This window comes from Neolamprologus brichardi, chromosome 1 (genome assembly GCF_056152115.1).
Source record: "Neolamprologus brichardi isolate AB-2024 chromosome 1, ASM5615211v1, whole genome shotgun sequence".
NCBI classification, from domain to species: Eukaryota; Metazoa; Chordata; class Actinopteri; order Cichliformes; family Cichlidae; genus Neolamprologus; species Neolamprologus brichardi.
In genome coordinates this window covers 1,854,059-1,867,091 of record NC_142104.1, presented here as the reverse complement: position 1 = coordinate 1,867,091, position 13,033 = coordinate 1,854,059, and positions in this window count along the sequence as shown.

The following is a 13,033-nucleotide window of genomic DNA, read 5'->3' as shown; positions in this document are numbered from 1 at the left end:
AATGGATTGGATTTATATAGCGCTTTTCAAGGCACCCAAAGTGCTTTACAATGCCATTATTCATTCACTCTCACATTCACACACTGGTGGAGGCAGCTACAGTTGTAGCCACAGCTGCCCTGGGGCAGACTGACAGAAGCGAGGCTGCCATATCGCGCCATCGGCCCCTCTGGCCATCACCAGTAGGCAGTAGGTGAAGTGTCTTGCCCAAGGACACAACGACCAGGACAGAGAGCCCGGGGATCGAACCGGCGACCTTCCGATTACAGATAAGGTCGCCGGTTGCACTATTTTCCCCCCAAATCCTCATCCAGCAGAACCTCGCTGAGCACGATGGCGATGACGCTGCCGGGATTTCTTATAAATCTGAAGAAGTTTCTATCAGATGTTTAATCATTGATGAATGTGCTGAGTATATATCCATTTTTCATTGTTACTAAAGTGCAATAATTCAACACAGTTTGAGAGTCTTTAAGTTACAAGCTGCAGCCAAATACATTTTACAACGACTCCATGATTTTTATCAATAAACAGCTTTTAGCATCAAAATGGATTCATCATACCATCAGTAACCAAAACCTTCCCCACGCTCTGACCCCGGGCAGAGGAGGACGAGCAGCTGTTTATATTCACACAAACAGAAGATAAATGATCTTTAATTAATGTTCAGTTTATTGTTAAACTATTTGTCATTACGTCACAACAACAGTCAGCTCAGCACTAATGTCCCGGTCTACTCTGAAACATGGATCACATTCGGTGTCGGAGCTGCTGTGACTCATGGATGATGATGATGATGAAACCACTACTTCTGTTTTATCCCGACTAGGAAGGGCAGCAAATCTGCAGGCAGCTTGTTGCACTGCACGTCTCCTCCGTGGCAGAACAACAGTCTCCGTCTGCTCCTGCACATCTGACTTATTGTATCTGTTGTTTATGTTTGCAGTTTATTTTTTTCTGTGTTTGTTCTTTTGCATCAGAATTGTTGTCGACAACAGAAAATAAGACACATCCTGAAGTTTGCTGACGACACAGTGATCATCAGTCTTCTAGTGGGGGACGAGTCAGGCCATGGACAAGTTGTAGATGATTTTGTGAATTGGTGTGATGAGTCCTTCCTTTCACTTAATGTGTCTAAAACTAAAGACATGATTATAGATTTTAGGAAGTCCTCTTATAGCTCATCACCCACTATTATTAAAACTGCCGATATTGGGATTGTTGAGAGTTATAAATATCTAGGTGTGGTACTCGACCATAAACTGTGTTTTGAATCTCATGCTGATGCCACTACTAAAAAAGTTCAACAAAGACTGTTCTTTTTAAGGAAAATGAGATCTTTTACTGTCTCATCTGAGATGTTGTCTTTGTTTTATAGAAGTTTTATCGAATCTGTGACGTCTTTTTGTATCACTGCCTGGTTTGGTAACCTGATGGTGAAGAATAAGAATCAGTTGGGACTTCTGGTAAAAACTGCTAGCAAAATTTCAGGGCGCTGGCAAGATGGACTTTTGTCCATCTACAATAGAAATGTGCTTAGAAAGGCTCATTCTATTATTAACTGTGTGAACCGTCCACTTCACAGTGACTTTGAGTTGTTGCCTTCCGGCCGCCGTTTTAGAGTACCTCCGAGGACTAACAGACTCCAGGTCTCTTTTATCCCTACTGCGTCTTGTCTCCTTAATGGCAAATAATTGTCCTTGAACTTTCTATCATTATTATTGTTATTATTATTTTATAGTATTGTTCTGTTTATTTTTATCCTGCTGCTAAACTAATTTCCCCTTGTGGGACAATAAAGAAATTAAAAAAAATAATTCTATGTTTGCAGTTTAAAGAAGAAGAAGTTGGTTTTCAGTTTGTGCTCATGGATGTGCGTTCAAGGCTCGTTGCTTTCTTAAGGGGAAATAGACGCTAATTACGAGAGGCTCCCGTGGTTACAGCTTACAGGTGCTCACATCAGCGAACACAAACTGGAGATTGTCATTGTCGCTAATTAGGACTTTAACTCACTTGACTTGCTGTAATGTGGAGGTACAGATGTAATAACCTGAGGTGGTGGCGCAGCTCGCTCTCCCGGGGCGGCGAATATTGCCGCCGGTGTCTCTTCGATCCGTAGATGGTGTTCTTTGGTGCTGATGTTGAACTTAAATTTAAGTTTAAGTGCTCGAGTTCATGTTTTTAACCCAAAACACCAAACTTAACCCAGTCTGATGTAACCACGGTAACTTCTGACCCCACTTCCGCCAGTCCCTTTATTGTGGCGGGAATGTAGTACCCAGCAAAACCAAGGAAAGATCTTAATTCCTTCAAGTTTTTCGGCACTGGCCAAGAAGTGAGTGTGGAAATCTTGTCCGGATCAGTTTCAACACCAGCCTGGGACACTACATGGCCCAGATCACAGATGTCTGGAAGAACATGCATTTCTCAAGTGAAAGCTTCAAGCCAAAATCCTGAAGTCTGGTGAGAACTTTCATCAGGTGAGTTTCATGTTCCTCGAGCAGCCCGTTCTCACTCCCGAGGCGTAACATGCCGACGTTTTGTCACGTCCCGCGGCGTTCCTGAGGAACGCGAAAGGAGACCTTCGGCGTTCTTATGGTACGCGGCGGGTTATGGCCGAAATCCAGTGCAATGACGCTCCCGCGGTAATAGACGTTCCAGCCCTGTATTCCAGCCCTAAACCTAACCTTATCCCTAGCCCTAACCATAACCTTTTTTCAGATCTTAACCAGGACTTTAATGATGTTAAATAGCGTGTTTCTAAGCGATTTGAAGAAAAAGAGCAAACATGTGTAGATTGAGTCCATACAGTTCTCATATTTCCTCATTTTTCCGAGGTCGTCATTTAGGAACGTGGTGGGTAGCCGAAAACGTAATATGTTGACGATTTGTCACCAGCGTGAAATGTTACGCTGTGGGAGTGAGAACGTGTTGCCTCGAGAGTTGGTGCAAAAACAATGAGGTTGTCAGTGAAAACCAGGACTTCTTTTAGATTCAATTCCCCCATGTTGCAATTAAGCAACAGAAGAAGTCAAAAGTGTGTTTAATCACCAAGCAACCGAATTATTTTAGTGACTAAAAGCTGGCTCCTCTGTTACTGTTACATAAACTTTTAAAGGCTTCGTTTTTATGAGTTAACTTTCTGCAGCAGGGTCCTGCTACAGGCCTCATTAACCCTGAAAAACATCATCAACATCAGCTAGTGTCCAAAATTATCATCAAATCAAATCATGTAAGAAAAAAACATGCACATATTTCAAAACAGGAAGCTGTCGCAGCAAAATGTGAAACAGTCACAAACAACGAATTCGGTTTTCCACGGACACGATGGTCAGGATTTCTCATGACAGTCATCGTAACTGTGTTTAATATCATGTCTGCAGCACATACAGCATGTAGTCCAGATAAAGTGAGAACGCCTCCAAGCAAGAAAATCCATCTTTAAAAGAAGCAGCAGCCTTTTTTCAGCCCATATCACCATATTTAACAAACCTAACTGTAGCAATATATCCAATAATGATGCAGATTAAGTGTGAACATGTGTTTCCACACAGGATATGCTTGTGAAGATGGAATATGGGGGAGAGCAGAAGTGCCAGAAGTTCCACAAAGTGATGAATGAAGGACATAAGTGCATAAGTGCAACATGCATATTGTATTTTGTATTTATTGAAATAAGTGATGAGAATGCTGTTATTTGCATTTACCAGCTCACCTATGTCAGACCTTTTGATAAACAAAATTCTAATGAAAGTGAGAACATGTACACTGTTACAACTTTCAGAAAATGTTTTGAAATTGTGGTGCACAGTTCAGAATAAATGTTTTTCAAACACCATTGCGTCTTTTTAGTAAATGTTGATTTCCAAAAGAAATTTCTAGAAGTTCAGAACAGGAAAATTTCCACTTTTTAGAATTAATAACTCTTACGTAGTTAAACTAAAATACTCTTTTAGAGTTAATATATAAACTCTTAACACCTAGTTAGCATTAGTAAGTGTTAAATTATCAACCTTCAGTTTTCAGGCCCCTCTTCTGTGGAACCAGCTTCCAGTTTGGATTCAGGAGACAGACACTATCTCTACTTTTAAGATTCAAACTTTCCTTTTTGCTAAAGCATATAGTTAGGGCTGGACCAGGTGACCCTGAATCCTCCCTTAGTTATGCTGCAATAGATGTAGGCTGCCGGGGGATTCCCATGATGCATTGAGTTTTTCCTTTCCAGTCACCTTTCTCGCTCACTATGTGTTAACAGACCTCTCTGTGTTGAATCATATCTGTTATTAATCTCTGTCTCTCTTCCACAGCATGTCTTTATCCTGTCTTCCTTCTCTCACCCCAACCAATCACAGCAGATGGCCCCGCCCCTCCCTGAGCCTGGTTCTGCTGGAGGTTTCTTCCTGTTAAAAGGGAGTTTTTCCTTCCCACTGTCGCCAAAGTGCTGCTCATAGGGGGTCATATGATTGTTGGGTTTTTCTCTGTATCTATGAAGCGCCTTGAGGCGACTTTTGTTGTGATTTGGCGCTATATAAATAAAATTGAATTGAATTGAATTTGGTGTTTAACACTAAATCAGAGTTAACGTACCAACTCTCCAGAAAGAGTTAAATGAACACTCTCTGGACCCATAGAGACACTTTAATAGTGTTGAAATCAAATCTGACAGTGTTAATTTGGACATGCTGGATTTGCTGTGTAACATGTACGACTTGATTCACTCCAACACAAACATTTCCGATCTCCGAATCAGGATTTTGTTGCGGTTTAACTGTGGAAAATATTTATTTTGCACATGGATACGAATGAAAATGGAAACATGAAAAACTGTTCACGGACCACAAATCAGTAGATTAGAGGTCACGTCTGCTGTGAGACCAACGAAACTTTGCATTATCCTTTTTGCATCTGTGGAAAAATCCCCGTAGAATACTGCGAGTCGCAGACTGACGGAGAACTTCATGGTAGGAAAGTATTTTATGATTAAAATATCTCACAGACACACAGAGAGGACCGCTCGTTCACTCGAAAAGCTTTCATCTGTTGGCAGTCAGTGCTGCTGCTGCACGACGTCAGTAGTTGAATGAAGGCGCATGGGTAGGAACGGCATTAATGAGATTAATGATCGTAGGAATTGACTGTGCTGTTAATGGATATTTTCCTTAAATCAATCCAGATCTATTACAGGTGTTATTTCAGCTGCAGCGTCCATAAAGCACAGCGAACCTGTGAAAATAAGGATTTTGTCCACTTTCATGTGAATGATCATTTTATTCAGATTACACCTCTACACTCCACACGAGCCTTAAAGTCTGCAGAGAAAAACTTCTGAGAGCTGCTGAAGTTTGAAGTGCATTCTCTAAATGCCAAGTGGAAACTCCACCCAGGGCAAGGCTAACTGAGGCAAAGCGAGAACCTTCAGCCAAATATTCACGATTATCTCCAAACTTAATGACTCAGAGTGATAAATATTCAAAGACTAGAGAGAGCAGAAAGCGTTGCTGGTTATTTACAGGAAATTAGAGGCTTTAGGTGAATAAACAGAGGCTCCACAACTCTGCGCATAAATAATGCAAAGATTTGCTTCACTCCAAACACCTCTGCACGCCGGCCCCGTGTAAGCCTCCTGGATGCTCGTGGAATGATCCGTTTTTAGGGCACCGAAGAAAATTCAAAGTACAAATTAAAGCATTTGCTCCAATTAAACATCTCATCGAAGTCTCTCACCTGTGGCACGCCACAAAAACATGGCACTGTGTTCTGAGATGTTTCTGCAGTAAAGGTCTCTGACCCAGCGATCCTCCCGAACCAGATCAAACCAGTATAACAGACTTTTTGCACACAAGCTTCACGAGGTGCAGAAACCCTACGATAGAGAAAAGTCAAAGTTTTATTCAGATGGTAGATAAAAGCTGGACGTAGGCATTGTTTCCACCACCTCCGTGTTGGTTTTTGGAGCCATATTTGGATGAGAGCGCAGAGGTCAAAGCTTGCGTCTGCAACTCACGAAACACGTGTGCGCTAAACCTGAGCCAAAATGGAGCTCAGACGTTGTGAACGGTGCCGTCAGCTTCACGCCGGTACAGCCTACAGTTAAGTTATTTAAGGCCCGTTCACGCTCACGAGCTTCAGGTGGTGACCGAATGAACGAGATCATTCAGCAAAGGATGGCTGAGCTCTCAAATTCAAATTCAAATTCCCGACCATTAAATGACAGAAAAAAGTTTTACAGTATTTACAATTTACAGGTTACTACAAAATTTACAAATTAACTTAGAAATTTACAGTAAAAAATGTGCAAATAGCAGAAAGAGATTATCAAGATTATAAATTATAGGATTATAGGAAATGTGTGGTGGTGCGTGTGGTGATGTGATGTGTGGGAGAGTCCAGTCCTACACCTGGTTCAGGGCTGAATAGCCTGGGGGAAGAAGCTCCTCCTCATCCTCTCTGTTTTGGCCTTAAGGGAGCGGAAGCGCTTCCCAGACCTCAACAGTGAGAAGAGTCCATTGTTGGGATGGGAGAGGTCCATCATAATTTTCCTAGCTTTGGACTTGCACCGCTTGGTGTAGATGGACAGCAGGTCAGGGAATGATGCGTTCGGCCGAGCGCACCACTCTCGTCTGTCCTGCTTGGTGCTGTTCCCAAACCAGGTGCAGATGTTTGCCGTCAGGACGCTCTCGATGGTGCAGCAGGAGAAGTTCTTGAGCACCTTCAGTGGCAGATGGAAGTCTCTAAGTCTTCTGAGGAAGAAGAGACGCTGACGGGCTTTCTTAACCTGGGTGTTGATGTGGCAGGACCATGACAGGTCCTGAGTGATGTGGACACCCAGGTATCGGAAACTGTCCACTCTCCACTCTCAGAGACAGGTGAGAATAAAACGGATGATTGGACGGGTTTACGCGCAGTGTGGAAAACACTCGGCTGTTCACAGTAAAACACAGTTTATGACTGTTTGTTCAAATATGCAAGACAGCATTAAAAAGAGAAAATCTTCATATTTTCTTTCATTTATGGGCAGCAAGTAAATAAAACAATTACCTATTGCTCTCTAAAGTTCCTTCAAACTGCATTCTCCACACTGGCCAGCAGGTGGTCATCAGACTCTCAGTGCTCACCTGACCTCTGACCTCAGCAAACACTTTCCGAACCCAGAGCGATGGTGACGTGTGACCTGTCAGCGTAGGCTTGTGGTGGGCGGACAGCTGTTTATGACTGCCAAGCCTTTACAGCTGTGCTGCGCTTTGAGGTGAAATGCAGAGTCATCAAAGTGTCTGATTTCAAGTCGTTTAGCTCACGTCTAAAGAAGACTTGATTTCCTTGATTTTGCTTCTACTGTCTGACTGGTCCAATCAGAAGAAAGCTGTCTTAAATTGAAAGTGGACATAAAGGGGGAGGAGCTACAGCTGCTTATTTCAGGCAGAGGGTGGATAAAGAAGGATTGTTTTGAGCTGTAAATCATGCAAAGCTGCCCTAAGAGGAGCATGAGGATAAAAGTGTGGAGCTGGAAATGAGCAGAGCATACTTTTATCCCTCCAAACATCTGACGTGTTTCAATGTGCTGGAGTGAAAAAGTGCTTTCAAATAAAAATACTGATGAGAGGAAAACTGATTTCATATTTCTTTTTCTCTCCTGGCCTGCAGACGCATGGACCTTCTTTTAGTGAATCTGCAACCACAGAAGCACTTTGTGAACTCCATGTGTTGCACATTTGACTAAAAACACTTGTCAGCTCTTTTCCGCAGCCGTGAGATTGCTTCCTAATAATATGGTTTATGGGGCCAGTTTCTGCGGGCCCCTGTTGGATGTTTCCATTTTAAACTTATCATTAGAGCCGGCTCTGTCCACATTTACTATCTTGCAGCGAAGCGTGTGTTTAAGCGTCAGTGTTTCCAGCCGGACCGCATGACTCGGGGATGCACAGGGAAAGGAGGTGGGGGGAGGGGAGAGGAGACGATCCCGTCAGCTCCTCGCACTTCCAGCAGGTTGCAGTTAAAATTAAATCAGGGCGTGCACATCAGGTTCTGACCGAAACACTGGAATTCATGTGTCACGCTCTGCTTTCATGTTCAGTGTGTTATTAAAGGATCAACCAATGTGGATGCTCGCTGAGAGCGCTTGGCTTTGTGCCTCCGCAGTAGAAACTTACACTCCTGCACAAAAACTTCCCGACCACAATGACATTACTTAGAAGCTCTGAGGCAGCAGGAAGCCCGAGACTCTGCTGGATTCTCAGAAACAGTTTCACAACGTTTCCCTGCGATAGCGGCAAAGTCCACTTCCTCTCATCGTGGAACAAAACAGCAGCCAAACAGTTGCTGTGTGTCAGGGATTTCTTGGTGCGACTGCATTTATGAAGCAGACCTGCTTTGACCTGAGGCTCGACTTAAGAAGAAGAAAGTTATCAGCTGAGGTTTAGGTCAGGTCCATCGGTCGGTGTTGTGCCTCTCACTCCCATCTCATCCAATATGGACGCTAAGCCTTTAAAGCCGCCAGGGCTTATCTTTATATTTTTACCTGCTGTAGAGCCATTCTGGGGAGCATTTCAAGAGGCTATGCATCAATACAACCGTTATATACCAAGTTTTAATAATATCTATGCATTGAGCCCATAGTAACTACACAAATTGCAAAAAAGTGCAATAAACTACAAAAAAATTGAAAATCTTTTTTTTTTACACACAGGTTTAAACTGCATCCATCAAAACTGCAGATGCAAAAAAAAGTTGCACAAAATAGTTTCCAACCACAGAAAGTTTATTCTGAGTGTTTTCATAGTTTCATTTTTGAGACGCACTCATTTTATAAGCTGCGGAAAAAATGAAAATAAATATTTTTGCGCTCAATTTGCAAAAAAAACAGCATCAAAATAAACCATTTCCAACAACAGAGCAGAAACTGTACAGGAAGGCATAAAGTCACACATGACACACAAAAACCAAACCTTTGAAAGCCTTGTAGGGAAAAAACTACGTTTCCCACGAAATGACGTCACTTCCTGTTTTCGCTGGTAACGGCAGACATGCTAGTTCGCGCTGATGTTTATTCCAAGTAGGAAGTGCTAAGAACAGCTGATCAGATCCTGTTTCTGGACTGTTCCCAGTCGTGGAAGGAAACGGCACCTGGGACAAGCTGAGCGCTGTTATGTAAAATTGAAAATCTTTTTTTTTTACACACAGGTTTAAACTGCATCCATCAAAACTGTAGATGCAAAAAAAAGTTGCACAAAATAGTTTCCAACCACAGAAAGTTGATTCTGAGTCTTTTCATAGTTTCATTTTTGAGACGCACTGGTTTTATAAGCTGCGGAAAAAATGAAAATAAATATTTTTGCGCACAATTTGCAGAAAAAACAGCATCAAAATAAACCATTTCCAACAACACAACAGAAACTGTAGGAAGGCATAAAGTCACACATGACACAAAAACCAGTAAACGTTTGAAAGGCCTTGTAGGGAAAAAAAACTACGTTTCCCACGAAATGACGTCACTTCCTGTTTTCGCAGGTAACGGCAGACATGCTAGTTCGCGCTGTTTATTCCAAGTAGGAAGTGCTAAGAACAGCTGATCGGATCGTGTTTCTGGACTGTTCGTTGACAGCAAAGCCAGTCGTGGAAGGAAACGGCGACCTGGGACAAGCTGAGCGCTGTTATGTAAGTACGTCTCCTCCATTTTTATGTGCAGGAAAAAGATTGCGCTAGCTTAGCGGCGCCAATTCTACCGGGATTTAAAAATAGTTAGCTAAACGGAGTGCGCATGCTCCGACGGGCTTAAAGCGGTTAAGGAGGCCTCGCTGTAACACGTCCTAGTTTTTCAACATGCATCATTTGGCAGTTTACTATTTTTTCAGCCACACTTACACGTGTAACATATAACACTGTTACAGTGTAAGCAACAAACATCAAAAGCATGCATTTTTAATGTCTCTGCTATTTGGGCTGATTGGGACCTGAATGTAAAAACAAAGAATGATTTTTTTTTAATTTTTTTACCTGATTGTTGTTTGTGAGAAAAATGATCCACATATGAGGACATTTGCTCAAAATGTGGATAGAGCAGTAGCAATAATGTCCTTGTAAGTGGATATCAGGCCCTTGTGGAGCACAATTTAGTATTTTGGTCTGAACAACCCAGAATGTGATGCCCACATATGTGGACGTCAGGTCCTAGGAGGCTAACAGAGTCACACGAGAATAGGAATCAGAATCGGCATACTTTATTAATCCCTAAGGAAATTATGTAAAAAAGATAAGATCTCCAGGCAGCGCCTCCTGCAGAACGACCCGTTCTTTCACAGGTGTTTGTGGGCAGGTGCTGGATTTTATACACCTGTAGCAATGTGACGAACACAGCTGACCGCAGAGAATAACAGACTTTCTGTCATGTGGGTAACACATCCGCCTTACACGTGAAACATCCCCAGTTTGTTTCCAGGAGGAGACACAGATCCGGCTTTTGGAGGTCACGAGCTGGTGTGACTCCAGTGCCGGTTCTTGGCCTGGATAAATGGGAACGCCGTGTCAGGAAGAGCATCTGGTGTTAATCTGTGCCAAATCAGTCATGCAGATCCATCCACTGTGGTGAACCCTTGGAAAATAAGCGAGCAGCCAAAAGTACCTGTGTGATAAATGGTCGGTTTCTTATGCAACGCCAGATTTTAGGTTACGGTGCTCCATCGCGACCTACAGATTAACGCCAACCTCACAAACATGAGAAACCACACCGCACATCCAGAGCAACATCTCAACACAACGCAGCCGCACGACTAAATCAGGGACTCAAACATTCGAGTTTGGAGTGCCAGGAGTGACCGCATTCTGGGATTGCTTCACTGTGTGTTAAATGAAGATGATGCACTTGATGCTACATGACTTCAGACGAGTTACTGAGTTATGAGCAGATGGCCGACACAGAGTGAACTGAGAAGGAAAAAATGTTGGATTTCTTAAAAATCGCAGCAAACGTTTCATTACTGACGTCTTTTCTCAACAACTAGCTTTGGTTGAAGATTTGTTCCAGAATGAAATTTGTTCCGACATCAGAGACTGTTCACTGGACCTCCTCAGACCTTCTGGCTACGTTTGTGTAAAAGAATTTTCTCTGATAATGTCGTCTATCAGTTAGAGATGAATAAAAAAATTTCTCTTGTGAGAAGAGAAAGAAACTCATGAAAAGCTGAGACCACTCTCAGATACTCAAACCGATATCCTCGAACTCTGGACCTCGTCTTTTATCTTCCAAGCTGAGAACCAGAAAGAATTTACAGCTATTTAAATGCAAATGGCATTAAAATATTTGTTATATTGATAAAACGGAACCTGATGAAAGAAGCCTGAGCACACAGTGTCTGTCAGATCCTGCTGTATTAAATACAAACACATGACCTACAATAACGTGAAAAATCCTTTCCCATCTGAGTGAAAGACGTCCGCCTGAACCGCTGTCGCACAAGGACGTGACATCAGCACGCGTGGAGCTCTTTGCACCGAGGGGGCGGGGTTTGAACCGTTTTCTGGAACTGATCTGGAGCTTGTTGTTAGTACTTCTTCCTCCTGGCGCTGTCCCAGGACCCAAAGGTTGAGAAACCAGCCTTTATTTCCGCCCTCCCCCAGGTCGGCTGGCGGTTGGTTAATGTGTAATTAGAACCAGATTTAATGGGAGAAATGATTATCCCAGCAGCTGATTAATGATTTACTTTGACCTCCCCCGGCCTCGTCTTCCCAGGTACGATGAATCCGTGTTTTTCCTTCTTTTGTATCTGGCTGTGAGACTTTTTGATTCTTGGACATCTTTTAAAATTATTTTTAAAACATTCTTATTGATTTGCAAAATAAAATCACCGACTGTTGTGCCTTTTTCTGGACATTATTAAACCAGTGAGGAACCAAAGCAAATGACCACAGATGCACACAGAACCCGGGGCCTTCGTTACTTTAATTTCCCCGACCTTTTTCCCAGTTTAACAAAACGTTTAAATGAATTAAGCCACGAATCAGTGTAACCGGTGTGATTCTGCGTTGTGTCTGATAACAAAGGTAAAAGAAAGAAAGACCTCCAAGTAAATAATTTGCCCACTCCAGCTCCTACGACCAAATACAAACAGTGGGGAAGAGGGTTAGCTCAACCCACCACAACTTCCAAGCTAGCAAGGAGTATATATTCATGCTAGCATTTATGGCGCCTAAAACCCATTTATGATACACACATACTACACACTTGTAACATCTAACAAAAACAGGCTTAATAATGACAATAATTGAACTAAAATCACAATCAGAAACATCCAGGTGGCTAAATATGCATTATATGAGTGTTTTAAAGTGTTGGAAAGAAATGACACCCACCTCTTTGGGTGTAGAAAAGGGGAGAGGCAAAAGGGGTACACTGTATTTATAGGGTTGCACCAAAGAAGAAGAAGAAAAGAATGAGGAGGGGCTCTAACTGATAATGAACATAACTACAGGCTTGGAGGTCCTAAAAGTCAGGTATAAAAGGAACCGTTTGGGGGTTTAGAACACATTTTGTGTAATTATAACAATGTGATTTATGACCCTGTTACATCAGCACATATCTGAATCTGACCAAACACCTGCTGAAAGTGTTGTCTCTCAATCAGCTGATCGATCAGCGATCCTGTAAAATGATTTTAGGGGACAATCAGCTGTTTCTCGTCTGTGACGTGAAAGTTTGTTTGAACTTCAAGGATGTTCACTTTAAAATGACGGAGAAGCAGAAAACACAGAAACGGTTGAGTAAATCTGAAGTAAGACTTTGTAGGTGTTCTTCTCTTCAATGACTCACATTGTAGGCGATTAGCTGTCAGTTAACCAAGTGTGTCATATTTAATACGAGTTTTTGAGGCGTCTGCATCATCAGCGTTCATTTTTAAGACTTAAAAGTCTACAAAAATACCCAATGTAGCAAAATGATATCGAATAAAACTCGTCTGTACAAACTTTTCTGAAATTTTCTGCCTTTTTTTCCAGGTTAAGTTAGCAGGTCAGCACATTTTAAACCAGAGCGCTCTACAGTACA